This window comes from Arachis stenosperma, chromosome 9 (assembly GCF_014773155.1).
Source record: "Arachis stenosperma cultivar V10309 chromosome 9, arast.V10309.gnm1.PFL2, whole genome shotgun sequence".
Lineage (NCBI taxonomy): Eukaryota > Viridiplantae > Streptophyta > Magnoliopsida > Fabales > Fabaceae > Arachis > Arachis stenosperma.
Window position 1 is genome coordinate 77,341,837 of NC_080385.1, and position 15,894 is coordinate 77,357,730.

At 37.4% G+C, this 15,894-nt stretch overlaps 1 non-coding gene across 1 annotated transcript; it reads left to right on the forward strand.

Annotated features, from left to right (window-relative positions):
• The first annotated feature begins 6,132 nt into the window (after positions 1-6,132).
• LOC130953491 (small nucleolar RNA R71) lies at positions 6,133-6,236 on the forward strand. The gene has a single exon (XR_009075661.1). It is a non-coding gene; the product is annotated as a small nucleolar RNA R71 (small nucleolar RNA).
• The last annotated feature ends 9,658 nt before the right edge of the window (positions 6,237-15,894 follow it).

Consider the following 15,894-nt stretch of genomic DNA (forward strand, 5'->3'; position numbering starts at 1 on the left):
AGGGATTGGGATCCAATCATATAAGATTGCCAAGCAAAATTCAATGAATGCATTGGTTGAGGAAGGGATAAAAGTTGTTTTGATTCGGAGATCTCAATATCTCCTAACACCCAATGAACTCCCCATTTCTGATCTACCACTTTCTCTTTACATTATGCAATTAATTTCATGCAATCACCCCTATCCCTTTTAATTTCAGCAATTTAGCTTCTCGCTCTTTAATTCATGCAATTTTACATTCCGCAATTCTCATCTAAATCTTGATTCCGCTCAACTAGAACATACTTCTAATCCGAATTGCTCACTCAACCAATCCTTGTGGGATTCGACCTCACTCTATTGTGAGTTTTTACTTGACGATAACCGGTGCACTTGCCGAAAGGAATTTTGCCGATCGTGCAATTTCCTAAATCGTAGCATATCAAGTTTATGCACATCAAGTTTATGGCGCCGTTGCCGGGGATTGGTTTTCGATTGACAATTCTCCAATTGGAAGTTAACTAGATTGAGCAATTTTTCTTTTCTTTTGTTAATAGTTTTTGTTTCAGTTTATTACTGCTAATTTCTGCAAATTTTAATTTGTTTTCTTTGCTTATTCACTTGTTAGCATACTAACCACTAGCTGTTTGTGATATTGCCTCACTATGGAATTTCCACTATCTTTGGATGAGTATTGTTTGAGACTGAGCACATTGCAAAAAAGAAAGGAGTATCCATCATCTTTTGGTCAATCAAAATTCATGAGAAACTCTCCACCACCACAGAATGATTCATGTTATTATGCTCATGGTGGGTGGGAGTATCAGGAACAGGAAACGGGGTACTTCCCAGAGCCACAAAATGGTCCATATTTTGGTGAATTTGATCACTACTCAAGTTGTGGCTGGGAAGATCAAAACCAAAGAGATTTCACTTATTCACACCCCATTCATCAAGAGCCATCACCTCTGAATTATCCAACCTCAATTCCTAGTTTTACATATCCAAATTCTTCATCACTTGAGCAATTCTCAGCACAAAATTCCTTCTCAAATTCATACAATTCATTTCACTATCCACAAGACTCATTCCACTACACACAAGAGTCATACCACTACCAACACTCCAACCAAAGACTCTATCAGCCCACACAAAACACATACTCCCAGCCACCATATCACAGCCAAGATAATCAACCTCATCAACCCAATCCGAACCAACACTTTCAAGATCAATTAAACAGGATAGAAGGAATGCTTGCAACTATGGGCAGAGATGTGGCCGATTTGAAAGGCTTTAAGGAAGAAGTGATATCCAACTTACAAAATCAAGGTGCTGCCATTCAAAAGCTAGAAGCACAAATTGGATATCTATCAAAGCAAATCCCTACCCACAATTCTTCTAGTGATACCATGGCAAACCCAAGGGAGGAATCAGAAGAACAAGAAAGGGAGAAAGTCAATCAAGGGAGATCACACTCCAATGAAACAGAGAGTTGCAAAGAGGAAGGGTTCATTGAACCACAAATTCAGGAAGCTTTTGATGAACAGGATACTCCAACTGTCCAACAACAACCAAGTTCTGAGATCAAGGATGTGAAGGCAGTAGAAACAAGCACTAAAATGAGGATTGTGACCGAGAAACAAAGGACCATATCCATGAAGAAGAGAAGGTCGAAGAACAATCCAACTCCTGAGCCAACAAGCAAGTTCACTCAAGCCAATCACAAGGGAAAGCTTGTTGGAAAGAGGCATTCACAACAAGGAGCACTAACTAGCTCCTTTATCCACTTGAAGTCATTCCTCTTAACAAACTGGAGGAAGAGGAAGAAAGTCAGGAACAGCATGTCAAGCTAATGACAGTAAACGAGCGCTTGTTGAGAGGCAACCCAAACAATGGTAGTTTTTCTTTTCTAGTTATTTCAATAAAAGAGTTAAGTAGATTTATCTGTATTGCAAGGAGCTAAGTTTGGTGTTGCACACCAAAACAATTCAAGGGTGAATGTGAGAGTCTAAGTTTGGTGTTCCACCAAAAACTTCATTAAAAGCACATTTCTACCTCAGCATGACTAGTCACTAGCTCCAACCAATCAGGGAAACTACTTAAACAATAGTTTAATTTCTAGTTCATAGTTTCTTTTTCTAGTTCATAGTTATTTTCTTAATAAAAGCACATGAGGTTTTCTGCATATGATCAAAATTGCTGCATATGGCAAGGAACTAAGTTTGGTGTTCACACACCAATCTAAGTTCAGAGGCCTACAAACATACATGCATGCTAACCAATTCTCAAAGTGCTTGGGGAACAAGCAACTTCTAATAGCTTTGCAGGAAGACAATCAATCTCATGGAAGGAATATACATCATCATCAAAGAGAACACCAAGGCTAGGAAGGATGATGAACAACAAATAAGATGCTAAAAGGTTGTATTGTCACTTAATTGCTTGTACTTTGAATTGCTGATATTGGAAGTTTGCATGCACCCCTGCTTTAAGTTTGAGTCATTGCAGTTTTTGTTTGTCTGTCTGTTTAATTTCCAAATAAGTGATAGTCTAAGTGTCTGGATAAACTTCACTTCCTTAAATGTATGCTTGCCCTGTTTGTTCTGTTCTAAAAAAAAAAAATAAAAGAAATGTTTGAACAAAAGTAACTCAATTCCATTTGGTAAGAAATCAAATAAGATTAAGTGGTGGTATGCATGTTTGATTGAATAGTCAGCTCACTAAGAAATAAAGTTAGAATTGTCACTTTTAGTGGAAATTAGGATGCTGTCTATGGATCTTGGTAAATAAATGTCCTTGGCCAAGAAAAAAAAAAAGCCAATGAGAAAGGTAACCAAAAAGCAAAAGAATTAAGAAAATAAAGCTAGGCACCAATGGTTTGAACTTCTGAGACATATGCCTGTGGTGTTTATGTACTAGGATCTGCTTGGATGAATAGGTTCTGTGGAGTGTTTCAACACTTGGTAACTTGGGTTAACTAACCCGGGATTATCAACCAAAAGTCCATTATCAAGAGCAACCTAGCTACAAAATATTTAGTTACACAAAGAGGTGCTGGGCACCAATATCTTGTGAAGAAATGTAAATTAAAGTGCCTGTGGTGGATATGTGTGAGCACTGATAAGGAAAGAAAAATGTCAAAAGCTTGTGCAACACATGACACTGAGCAACAAGGAGCAAATAAGCTCAAAGAAAAAGAAAAACAAAGAAAAGAAACTTGCCAAGGATATGTGAATAACAAGAGGCCATAGCAGTGTTTTAGTGGAAACATAAAAAGTGACATTCTTACCTAAGAAACAATAAAGTGATGCTGCAACAACTTTCTGCATGAACACCCCATTAATCAATGTCAATTACTTACTGATATGGCTAATGAATTTACTTTCTGTTTCATTCTTTCTTCTCAATAATTCAGAACTTGCTTGGGGACAAGCAAGGATTAAGTTTGGTGTTGTGATGCCAAGGCATCTTAGGCTAGTTTCACTAGCCTTTTTCTTTTATTTTTAGTTGTTTTATGCATTTTCTTGAGCCTTAAGTAATCATTTGGGCCAAATAGTCATGCTTGTCTTAAATCATTCAAACATGAAGATTTTGATGCAAATTCCATGAGTTTTTAGTTATATTCCTTGAATGCTATGAATGGAAGAATTCTCATGAATTTTAGCAAGACTTTGATGCAGTTGTTTGGATGATTTCAGGGAAGAAGAGGCTAGGCAAAGAAGCAACAAAATCAATAAAGGAAGCTTGAATATCACATGTGGAGTTTAAGCTCCAATTTAAGCTTAAACTGGAGCTTAAACGCCAAATTCATGAAAGCTGAGGAAAGGGCTGAAAGTGGCGTTTAACCTCCAGTTTAACCTTAAATTGGAAGTTAAACGCCAGAATTGAAAGCACCAGGGAGCCATTTCCACGTTTAAGCTCCAGTTTAACCTTAAACTGGAGCTTAAACGTGTTCGACAATTTTTCCTCCAGGATTGCCTTCCTTCAATTCCACGTTTAAGCTTCAGTTTAACCTTAAACTGAAGCTTAAACGTGCTCGAGCTTGTGCCTCCAGGGAGTGCCAGCGTTTAAGCTCCAGTTTAAGCTTAAACTGGAGCTTAAACGTGTTATATGGAACAGCTTGACCATGCCTTCTTCAAACATAAATAACTTGAGCTACAAAACTCCAAATGAGGTGATTAAAAATGCATTGGAAAGAAGACATCTAGAGCTTTCCAAGCATATATGGCATGCATGGTGGATACTAAAAATTGAGGGAGAAAACAGCCCCGTAATGTGCATAGAAGAGCATAGTACCAACATGCAATCAGGCCAGCTGACCTCTTCACCTTCCATGGAGTATAACTCGAGTTGTAGAACTCCAAATGATGCGCTTCCAGTTGCATTGGAAAGTAGACATCCAGAGCTTTCCAACGATGTATAGAAGTATGGGGTGGACAATGCAACTGAGCTCCCAAAATTGGCATTTTCGAGCACGTTTAAGTGACTTAAACGTTGGCTTAAACGCTGTCAAACCAACCAGCAACCTTGTCACCTTCAATCAAGCATAACTTGAGCTATAGAGATCCAATTGAGGTGCTTCCAGTTGCATTGGAAAGTAGACATCCATAGCTTTCCAACGAGGTATAATAGTCTATATTTGGCATCAAATTGGCAAGGTTGACAAGAGAACAAAGTGACGACTCAAGAAAGGGGGGTGCAACGTTTGAGTGTAGTTTAATGGATCATTATCCTTTTTGGATCAATTATGTCACTCTACCCTTCAAGCAAGCAAGGCCCATCAACAACACCAAATCAAGGCCACAAGAATCATCTAGAATAGTTTATTTTCATTTGATTGTAATTTGCTTTTAATTTCATTTTCATTTTGTAATTTAGGGAGCCTATTTAAAGGCCTTAGTTTCTGCATTTGAAAAAGACTGGATTGAAGGGGAATCCAGCCCCTGAGGGGGACTTTTACCTTGAGTTTTGGAAATCACTTTTCATATTTTGTAATTGAATTCTGAGCTATGACACACTAAACCCCTTTCATTGGGTTAGGGAGCTCTATTGTAATTCAATGAATCAATAATAGTTTTATCTTCTTCTTCAATCTTTTCTCTTGAATTTTGTTAGAAAGCTTCTCGATCTAATTCCATTGGGTAGTTGTCTTGGGAAAGAAACTACCCATAATTGGAATCCTTCGGAACCTTGGGAAAGGAATGGAGGATTCATGCTAGAGAAGCTTTCTCACAGTGAATTGGATTGGGGTTTGGATGGATATTGTGACATGTAATCCTACCAAATTGTGGTTCATGAAACTGTGTGGTATAATCAGTGATCGAGCATCATCTCTTCTTATGAACATTTAAACCAAGGGATTGGGAATTTGTTTGTTTTTAGAGAGAATTGGTGAGCCAAGGGATTGGGATCCAATCATATAAGATTGCCAAGCAAAATTCAATGAATGCATTGGTTGAGGAAGGGATAAAAGTTATTTTGATTCGGAGATCTCAATATCTCCTAACACCCAATGAACTCCCCATTTCTGATCTACCACTTTCTCTTTACATTGTGCAATTAATTTCATGCAATCACCCCCATCCCTTTTAATTTCAGCAATTTAGCTTCTCGCTCTTTAATTCATGCAATTTTACATTCCGCAATTCTCATCTAAATCTTGATTCCGCTCAACTAGAACATACTTCTAATCCGAATTGCTCACTCAACCAATCCTTGTGGGATTCGACCTCACTCTATTGTGAGTTTTTACTTGACGATAACCGGTGCACTTGCCGGAAGGAATTTTGCCGATCGTGCAATTTCCTAAATCGTAGCATATCAAGTTTATGCACATCAGATGCATTTTGCCATCCATTCGGACTTTGAGAGATCATGTTGACTTGCTGAGTCAATATTTTGTTCTGAGCCAATATGGCAATCAGAGCATCAATTTCAAGAACTCCCTTCCTCTGAGGCGTCCCATTATTCACGGAATTCCTCTCAGAAGTGTACATGAATTGGTTATTTGCAACCATTTCAATAAGTTCTTGAGCTTCTGCAAGTGTTTTCTTTAGGTGAATGGATCCACCTGCAGAATTGTCCAATGACATCTTAGAGAACTCATAAAGACCATAATAGAATATATCTAACATGGTCCACTCTGAAAACATGTCAGAATGACACTTTTTGGTCATCTGCTAGTATCTTTCCCAAGCTTCATAGAGGGATTCACCATCTTTTTGCTTGAAGCTCTGAACATCCACTCTAAGCTTGCTCAACTTTTGAGAAGGAAAGAATTTAACCAAGAAGGCTGTGACCAGCTTATCCTAAAAGTCCAGGCTATCCTTAGGTTGTGAGTCGAACCATGTTCTAGCTCTGTCTCTTACAGCAAAAGGGAAAAGCATGAGCCTGTAGACTTCAAGATCTACTCCATTAGTCTTAACAGTCTCACAGATCTACAAGAACTCAATTAAAAACTGGTAGGGATCTTCTAATGGAAGTCCATGAAACTTGAAGTTTTGTTGCATTAGAGCAACTAGTTGAGGTTTCAGCTCAAAATTGTTTGCTCCAATGGCAGGAATTGAGATGCTACTTCCATCAAACTTGGAAGTATGTGTAGTATAATCACCAAGCATCCTCCTTGCATTATTGTTGTGGGTTCAGCTGCTATATCCTTTTCTTGTTCGAAAATTTCAGTAAGGTTGTCTATGGATTGTTGTAATTTAGCTTCTCTTAGTTTCCTCTTCAGAGTCCTTTCAGGTTCAGGATCAGCTTCAACAAGAAGGCCTTTTTCCTTGTTCTTGCTCATATGAGAAAGAAGAGAACAGAAAAGGAAGAGGAATCCTCTATGTCACAGTATAGAGATTCCTTTATGTTAGTAGAAGAAGAAAGGAATAGAAGAAGGAAAAGTGTTAAGAATCCAAACACAAGGGTGAAGATAGGTTCATATTCTTGAGATGAAGAGAAGTGTTAGTAAATAAATAAATAAATAGAAGAAGATGAGAGGGGGAGAATTCAAAAATTAATTTTGAAAAAAGGTTAGTGATTTTCCAAAATTAAAGGAAGAATTAAAATTAAAATTAAAATTTAAAACAATTAGTTAATTAAAAGAATTTTGAAAAAGAGGGAGGTAATTTTCGAAAAATAGAGAGCTAAAATTAGTTAGGTGGTTTTGAAAATGATAAAAAATAAACAAAAGTTAATTGGTTAGTTGAAAAAGATTTGAAAATCAATTTTGAAAAGATAAGAAGTTGGAAAAGACATTTTAAAATCAAATTTTTGAAAAAGATAAAATTTAAAAAGATATGATAAAAAGATATGATTAAAAAGATATGGTTGGAAAAGATTTAATCTTTTAAAATTAAAATTACTTACTTGACTAACAAGAAACTAAAAGATATGATTCTAGAATTTAAAGATTGAACCTTTCTTAATCAAGAAAGTAACAAACTTTAAATTTTTGAATCGATCACATTAATTGTTAGTAAAGTTTTTGAAATTTTGAAATAGAGATAAGAAAAAGATTTTAAAATTCAAATTAAAAAAATTTTTTGAAAAAAAAGTAAGAAAAATGAAATGGATTTGATTTTTGAAAAAGTTTTGAAAAGATAAGATTTTTAAACTTGAAAATTTGACTTGACTTATAAGAAATAGTTTAAGTTTTAAAAATTTTGACTAAGTCAACTCAAATTTTCGAAATTTATGAGAGAATTAAGGAAAAGATATTTTTTTGATTTTTTGAATTTTTAAAGATGAGAAAGAAAAATTTAAACGTCATTTTTATGTTTTCCCCTTTTCTTTTTGGATCAGAACAAGAATGCATGCAAGTACATTATGAATGTCAAGATGAACACCAAGAACACTTTGAAGATCATGATGAACATCAAGAACATATTTTTGGAAAACTTTTAATGCAAAGAAAACATGCAAGATACCAAACTTAGAAATCTTTCATCTTTAGACACTATGAATGCAAAAATGCACATGAAAAACATCATATAACACAAAACAAGAAAATTTAAAGATCAAACAAGAAAACTTACCAAGAACAACTTGAAGATCATGAAGAACACTATGAATGCATGAATTTTCGAAAAATGCAAGAACAAGATGAATATGCAATTGACACCAAACTTAAAACATGATACAAGACTCAAACAAGAAACACAAAATATTTTTTATTTTTATGATTTTATAATTTTTTTGGATTTTTGTATATTTTTTTCGAAAACATATAGGAAAAATAAAATAAGAAATTCAAAATTTTTAATACGAATTCCAGGAATCTTTCAATGTTAGTCTAAAGCTCCGGTCCAGAAATTGGACATGGCTTAATAGCCAGCCAAACTTCAGCAATATTACATGCATTGTGGTGATTAGTTGAAGCCTCAGTCCAAAAGAATTTGAATATGGCTTTACAGCCAACCAGGCTACAACATGCTTCATGAAACACTAGAATTCATTCTTAAAAATTTAGAATAATTTTTTTTTTCGAAAACAGAAGTAAAATTTTTTGAAAGATTTTTGAAAAATTTTTGAAAATAAATGAAAAGAAAATTACCTAATCTGAGCAACAAGATGAACCGTCAGTTGTCCAAACTCGAAAAATCCCCGACAACGGCGCCAAAAACTTGGTGCACGAAATTGAGATCATCAACAATGGCATTCAACTTGGTATGCGCGTTTATAACTCAGCACTTTATTCACAAGCTCGCACAACTAACCAGCAAGTGCACTGGGTCATCCAAGTAATAAACCTTACGTGAGTAAGGGTCGATCCCACGGAGATTGTTGGTATGAAGCAAGCTATGGTCATCTTGTAGATCTTAGTTAGGCAGATAATAAATGGTTATGGAGTTTTCGAATAATAATAATAAATAAATAGAAAATAAAGATAGAAATACTTATGTAAATTATGGTGGGAATTTCAGATAGGCGTATGAAGATGCTGTGCTCCTTTTGAATCTCTGCTTTCCTACTGCCTTCATCAAATCCTTCCTACTCCTTTTCATGGCAAGCTGTATGTAGGGCATCACCGTTGTCAATGGCTACATCCCATCCTCTCAGTGAAAATGGTCCAAATGCTCTGTCATAGCACGGCTAATCATCTGTCGGTTCTCGATCATGCCGGAATATAATCCATTGATTCTTTTGTGTTTGTCATCACGCCCAACAATCGCGAGTTTGAAGTTCGTCACAGTCATTCAATCCCTGAATCCTACTCGGAATACCACAGACAAGGTTTAGACTTTTTGGATTCTCATGCATGCCGCCATCAATTCTAGCTTATACCACGAAGATTCTGATTAAGGAATCCAAGAGATATACGCTCAGTCTAAGGTAGAACGGAAGTGGTTGTCAATCACGCTTTCATAGGTGAGAATGATGATGAGTGACACGGATCATCACATTCGTCATGGTTAAGTGCAACGAATATCTTAGAATGGGAATAGACTGAATTGAATAGAAAATAGTAGTAATTGATTTAAAACTCGAGGTACAGTATAGCTCCACACCCTTAATCTATTGTGTGTAGAAACTCCACAGTTGAAAATACATAAGTGATGGTGGTCCAGGCATTGCCGAATGGCCAGCCCCCAAAACGTGATCACAGGATCAAAAATACAATCTAGGATCCAGCCTTTTTAATACCTTACTAAAATGTCCTATTTATACTAGACTAGCTATTAGGGTTTACAGAAATAAGTAATTGATGCAGAAATCCACTTCCGGGGCCCACTTGGTGTGTGCTTGGGCTGAGCTTGAGCTTTACACGTGCAGAGGCTGCTTTTGGAGTTGAACTCCAAGTTGTAACGTGTTTTTGGCGTTCAACTCTGGATCGTGACGTGTTTCTGGCGTTTGACTCCAGAATGCAGCATGGAACTGGCGTTGAGCGCCAGTTTACATCGTCTAATCTCAAATAAAGTATGAACTATTATATATTGCTGGAAAGCTCTGGATGTCTACTCTCCAACGCAGTTGAGAGCGCGCCATTTTAAGTTCTGTAGCTCTAGAAAATCTATTTTGAGTGCAGGGAGGTCAGAATCCAACAGCATCAGCAGTCCTTTGTCAGCCTTCTTATTAGAGTTTTGCTCAGGTCCCTCAATTTCAGCCAGAAAATATCTGAAATCACAAAAAAACACACAAACTCATAGTAAAGTCCAGAAATGTGAATTTAGCATAAACACTAATGAAAACATCCCTAAAAGTAACTAGATCCTACTAAAAACTACCTAAAAACAATGCCAAAAAGCGTATAAATTATCCGCTCATCAAGGCTCATGCCAGGCAAGCTACGGTCAAGGTGGGAAGGTCCATATAGAGTAGAGAAGGCTGAGCTGTACAGAGTTTTTCACTTAAGTCACCCTTCAAGCTCTAAACTCATCAAGGCTAATGGACATCGTTTGAAGCTCTACTATGGTGAGAAGGTGACAAAAAACAAGGAGTTAGATATCTTCCTCTTGGAGGATCCACTCGCAACTGAAAACTGAGCTACTGAAGCGTCCAACTTAAGGACGTTAAAGCAAAGTGCTAGGTGGGAGACAACCCACCACGGTATGATTGTTCCTCTTCTTCTCCTTATCTTCCCTCATCTATAACTCTTCTCTGTACTACTGCCTATATCTTGCACCTAATCTGCATACTGCATTTGCATAAAAAAAGAGAGAAATTGCACGTGATGCGGCAGCGTCGCCGACGCGTCCGCATCGCATGAGCATTGGAAATAAAGAAAATTGGACAGAGAGTTGCGCCGGATGTGGCTGGACCGCGTGGATGACGCAACAGCGTCATTTGTAATTTGGCCTCCCCACGCGTCCGCGTCGACCACGTGAATGCGTGACCCTGCAATTCGACATAACAAGGGTGAATGGCCGAGAGTCGAGCAGGACTTGGGCTGCAATTGCACTAGTCGCACAAGTCCTGCCACGCGAACGCGTGCCCTACGCGTCCGCGCCGTTATTTCCATCTGGCCATCCATGCGATCGCGTCAATCACATGATCCCGTCCCTTCAAATTCTGGCAAAACACAATTTAAATAGAGAGTTGTGCGAGCGCGAAGTTGCCCTCGCGCCACTAGTGCAAATCACGTCACACGTCCGCGTGACTGACGAGTCTGCATCACCTCACTTAAGAGCTTTCCACGCGACCGCGTGCCCCACGCATCCGCGCTGTTTGCGCCGCCCAACTCATTCAAATCTGCCAACCTGTTTTATCTTTTCTTCCTCTCCAATCTTATTTCTTTTTCCCCTTTTCCTTCTTCCTCCCCTATTTCTCTCTTCCACCCCCTCTCTTCCACCACCATTATCAAGGTTCTTCTTCTCTCTTCTTCCCTCCTTACTTTTTCATTCTTCTGTTTATTATCATGTTTTCTTTTTCTTTCTCTTCTACTTTCCCTAACCATGTTTTCTTTTTCTTTTCCTATTCCTCCTATTGGTGTTGGAATTTTATTTGTGTCATTATTTTTACATGTTGCTTATGGATTGTTTGGGATTTGTTTAAACAATTATATATTATTTTTATAGGGTTACTTGCATGTTCTAATTAATATTTTCCATACCTTATTTAACATGCATGCTATGTGTTTGTGAAAACGTCCATATGGCATTTTTCACTATTTTTGAATTTCTTTGAAATCTACTACTCTAAATGCCTGCTTTTCACATAACCCCTTCTCTATTTTATTATTTAAATATAATTGTTTTTACAAACATATTATTAATTTGAAAGCCTTGGTAATCTAATTTGGAGGTTGAATGCTTGATCTATGCTACTCGTGCCCTTTGCCGGCATGCCAATAAATACCTTACATTCAATTTTCCTCACATGCACTTGCTATATTTCCATTGTTGATTTGTCACATGTAGTCATGACCATGTGTCCACATCATTATCCATACCTGTGCATTGATTACCACCTTTCCTATTCTTTTCCTTGCTATAACCCTTCTATGTTAATGACTTTCCTCGTTTCCTTTCAGGATGGCCACCAAGAAAGGGAAAGAGAAAGCTACCCCCAAATCCACAGCAAGGAAAGGAACAAAAAGAGCATTAGTAGCAGAGCCTTCTTCAACTGCAGTTAAGCCCTCAACAAAAAGAATTAAAAGGATTATAAAGGTTGATGAAAAGGAGAGAGTCTTCCCATCAAAGGACACTGCACAATTTCCAGATCGCTACTGTGAGCAGATGTTTCCTATTCTGACTGCTCGAAATTACAACAATGAACACCTTCTTATCCTTCCGCCTCGTATTGCCAACTTTGTTGAGCCGCAAATTGCACAAAGACATTGGGGATTCCTACAAAGACAGCCACGACAGGTTAATCTTTCTTGGGTAGTTGAGTTCTAGTCCAACTTCCACCTGCCGACCTTATAGTCTGTTTATATACGTCAAAAGCAAGCCCCCATTACAGAAGAGGCCATTCAGCAAGCCTTAGATCTTCCCCCTGCTCCAGAAGGATTGGACGCTTTTCAAGAAGCCGCACTCAAGCGCCAGGCATACAACTTTGACTGGGACGCTGTTCTCAGAGTTATTGCTCAACCTAGCAGCAAATGGATCTTCGGATACCATCGTTCCCGTCCTAAGGTAATCTCGGCTTCCACACTTACCTTAGAGGCTCACGTATGGGCACAGATTATGTCCCATTACGTCTTCCCGAGCACTCATGAGTCCTCCTTCACCGCAGACATGGCCGTTCTACTATGGTGCATCCTCACCGACCAGCCTCTAAATTTATCGAGACATATCCGGAATGCTATGGGACACGTGCAAATCGCGGGTAACCTACCTTTCCTCGCCTTGGTCTCTGATCTTGTCTCAGCAGCCAGAGTCTCCTACAAAGCTGGAGACACAAAAGCCATACTTCTACGGGATGATCAGTACGTCCCTAACGGGAGATATCTCAGGCCACCACTTGCCACTACCAACTAGTCCACAGAGGATGTTGCAGTTCCTCCACCATCTACTAGTCAGCTGCTGCATCAAATACTGAAGTGGTTGGACCAACAAGACAAGAAAGCAAAGCTCTGAGAGCACCGCAACCACCGCCGTTTTAAATACCTCAAGGAGCTACTCACAGGAAATTATAGACCTTACGAGGACCCAGGCACTCCGGACTCCACTTCCTTTACTAGCACAGGGAGCCATGACGGTCCCGACTGTGGAGATACTGCGACCAGCCCACCATTGTTCCTTACAGATGGCACCGAGGACGGTGCAAAGCCTTAACTGTGGGGAGGTCAGTCAGTACCTAACTTCCGGAGGTAATTCTTTTCCCCCTAACACCAATTTCTTCTTCTTTAGAATAGGATAGATTGCATATTAGTAGGTTAATTGCATGCATGTCCTACCTGATTGAAAAGACAATAAGTTTCTTTTAAGACCATATATTTTCAAAATTTCACTAATTTAAATCAAAATATTTATGTTAAATTTGTTTGAAGTAGAAATTGGAACAGAATTTTTGAGCTAAAAAGAACACACAACCCATGAGACCTTGAGCCTAAATACATGGTTACACTATTTAACCATAAACATTTTTTTCTTGTGTGTTTACTTCTCTATGATTGTAATCTGAATTTTGTTTTATCCTATATGTCCAAAATTAATGTGTTATGTGCATGCATATGATTGAGGCCATTGTTTGTTTAACTCACATATCCCAAATAAGCCAACCCTTTTTAACTACCTTTGTTAACCACTTTGAGCTGTTTTTAATCCCATTCGTTCCATATTATACCACATTACTAGCCTTAAGTGGAATACAATTGAAAATTCCAATGGAATCTTTGGTTAGTTTAAGATAGAATTTGTGTGTTAATTGAGTATGAGAAAATTGTGGAATAAAGGGTAATAGAAAATATATCATAATAGAATAAAGAGAATTTGGGTACCTATTCACGTAAAACCATAAAAGGAAATTAGAAATCTTTGTGCATTGGTAAGCTATACAAAAAAAAAATAAAAAATAAAAAAATAAATAAAAATAAATAAAATATATTTTCTTTATTTTAGTGAATAAGGGGACAAAATCACCCCAATGATAAGTCAGAATTTAATAATCAATGCACATATGATAAAATTAAAATAAAGGTTGATACATGAATATGGAATGTGAAAAGGAAATCCTAGGTAGCTAAGATGAATGTTGAAATTATATAGAGTATATGTATGTTAGGTAGGAGCTTAGGTTAATTAAAGATTCAATATATAAGCTCACTTAGCCATATGTGTATACTCACCTTTACCTTAGCCCCATTACAACCATGAAAAGACCTCATGATGTTTGCATTGGCATTTTAAAATTGTTGATTGATTAGGTGAAAAATAAAATCTTTTGAAAGCATGATTAGAGAAGGATAGAGTGATTACCCCATATGCTAGAGATGATTAAAGTGCACATGCACCAATAGTAAGGGTTCAATGCTCAGTCCTGTATTCCCTGCTTTCACAAGCTATCTTCTTACAAATTTATCTGCTTTTACAATATGCTCTGAATTAGTGAAATCTACCCCACATTTTGTCTTAGGGAACTTATCTATTTTTAATCATGTAGGCCAACTCATATAGTTACATTCATATGCATATAGGTTGCATTGCATTACATGAGTCTTGCATGTTCCTACTCATTCATATTTATCTCCTTCAACTTAGCATGAGGACATGCTAATGTTTAAGTGTGGGGAGGTTAATAAACCACTATTTTATGATTCATATTGTGTTTAATTGTGTGGTTTTATCAAGTCTTTGCCCACTTATTCATATGATTTGCATGTAATTACAATTCCTTCCTAAAAATATTCTATGATTGAAAACATGCTTCATTGGCTTTTATTTTCTTTTATTTAATCCTCTCTTATTACCATTAGATGCCTTGATATGTGTGTTAAGTGATTTCAAGAATTACAGGGCAGGAGTGACTTAAAGGGTGGAAAGGAAGCATGCAAAAATGGAAGGAACACAAAGAATTGAGGAGATAACCAGCGAGAAGTCACGCGGTCGCACGGCTGACGCGACCGCGCGAAATGGAAGAAATAACAGTGACGCGCTCGCGTGCATGAACGCGTGGTACGAGGAACGCTGAGTGACGCGAACGCGTGGACGATGTGGCCACGTGACGTGCGCGATCTGCAGAATTTCAGAAGTCGCTGGCAGAGTTTCTGGGCTGGATTTCAACCCAGTTTTCAGCCCAAAAATACAGATTAGAGCCAGGGAACATGCAGAGACAGAGAACAACATTCATTCCGCATAATTTTTAGTTTTTAGATCTGAATTTATTCCTCCCCTTGGTTTACTCATTTGAACATTCATAATTAGGATTTTGAAGGTTTTGGCTTTAGCTTTTGAGAATAGTATACCTCCGGTACCAGTTACTATAGTCTGTTATTTAATTTTCATTTATTCTTCCATATTCTTAATTCCCCCAGAGTTGACATTGGATTATTTTCACAAGTTGTTAATATAGACTATTTTTATTTTCAATTAATCCCTTTCATTATTATTTATTATGTCTTCTTTTATTTTCCCCATTGATTCTGTGAAGTTTATAATTATGATGAATGAGTAGTTCCATAACTTGATTGGGAGATGATTGAAAGGAAACCTTGAGTTGAATTACTCAAGAGAGAAATTATAATTGGGTTTATTGTTGGATCACCCTCTAATCATTGACACTAGTCCTTCCCAAGGGAGAGGATTAGGACTTGTGACTAGAAACAGCTTTCCAACTTGCTTGACTTTCCTTTACCTAGTAAGGGATAACTAAGTAGAGCAACTTTCAATTATTAATTAATCGTGAGAGTACTTCAACAAGAATAGGGCTTCCAACTAATCTACTCCCAGTCAAGACTTTTATTTAAAATTAATTAAATTCTCTAAATTAATTTCATGTTTATCAATTCAACCATTTTTGACAAGACCTGATTAATAAACTAGC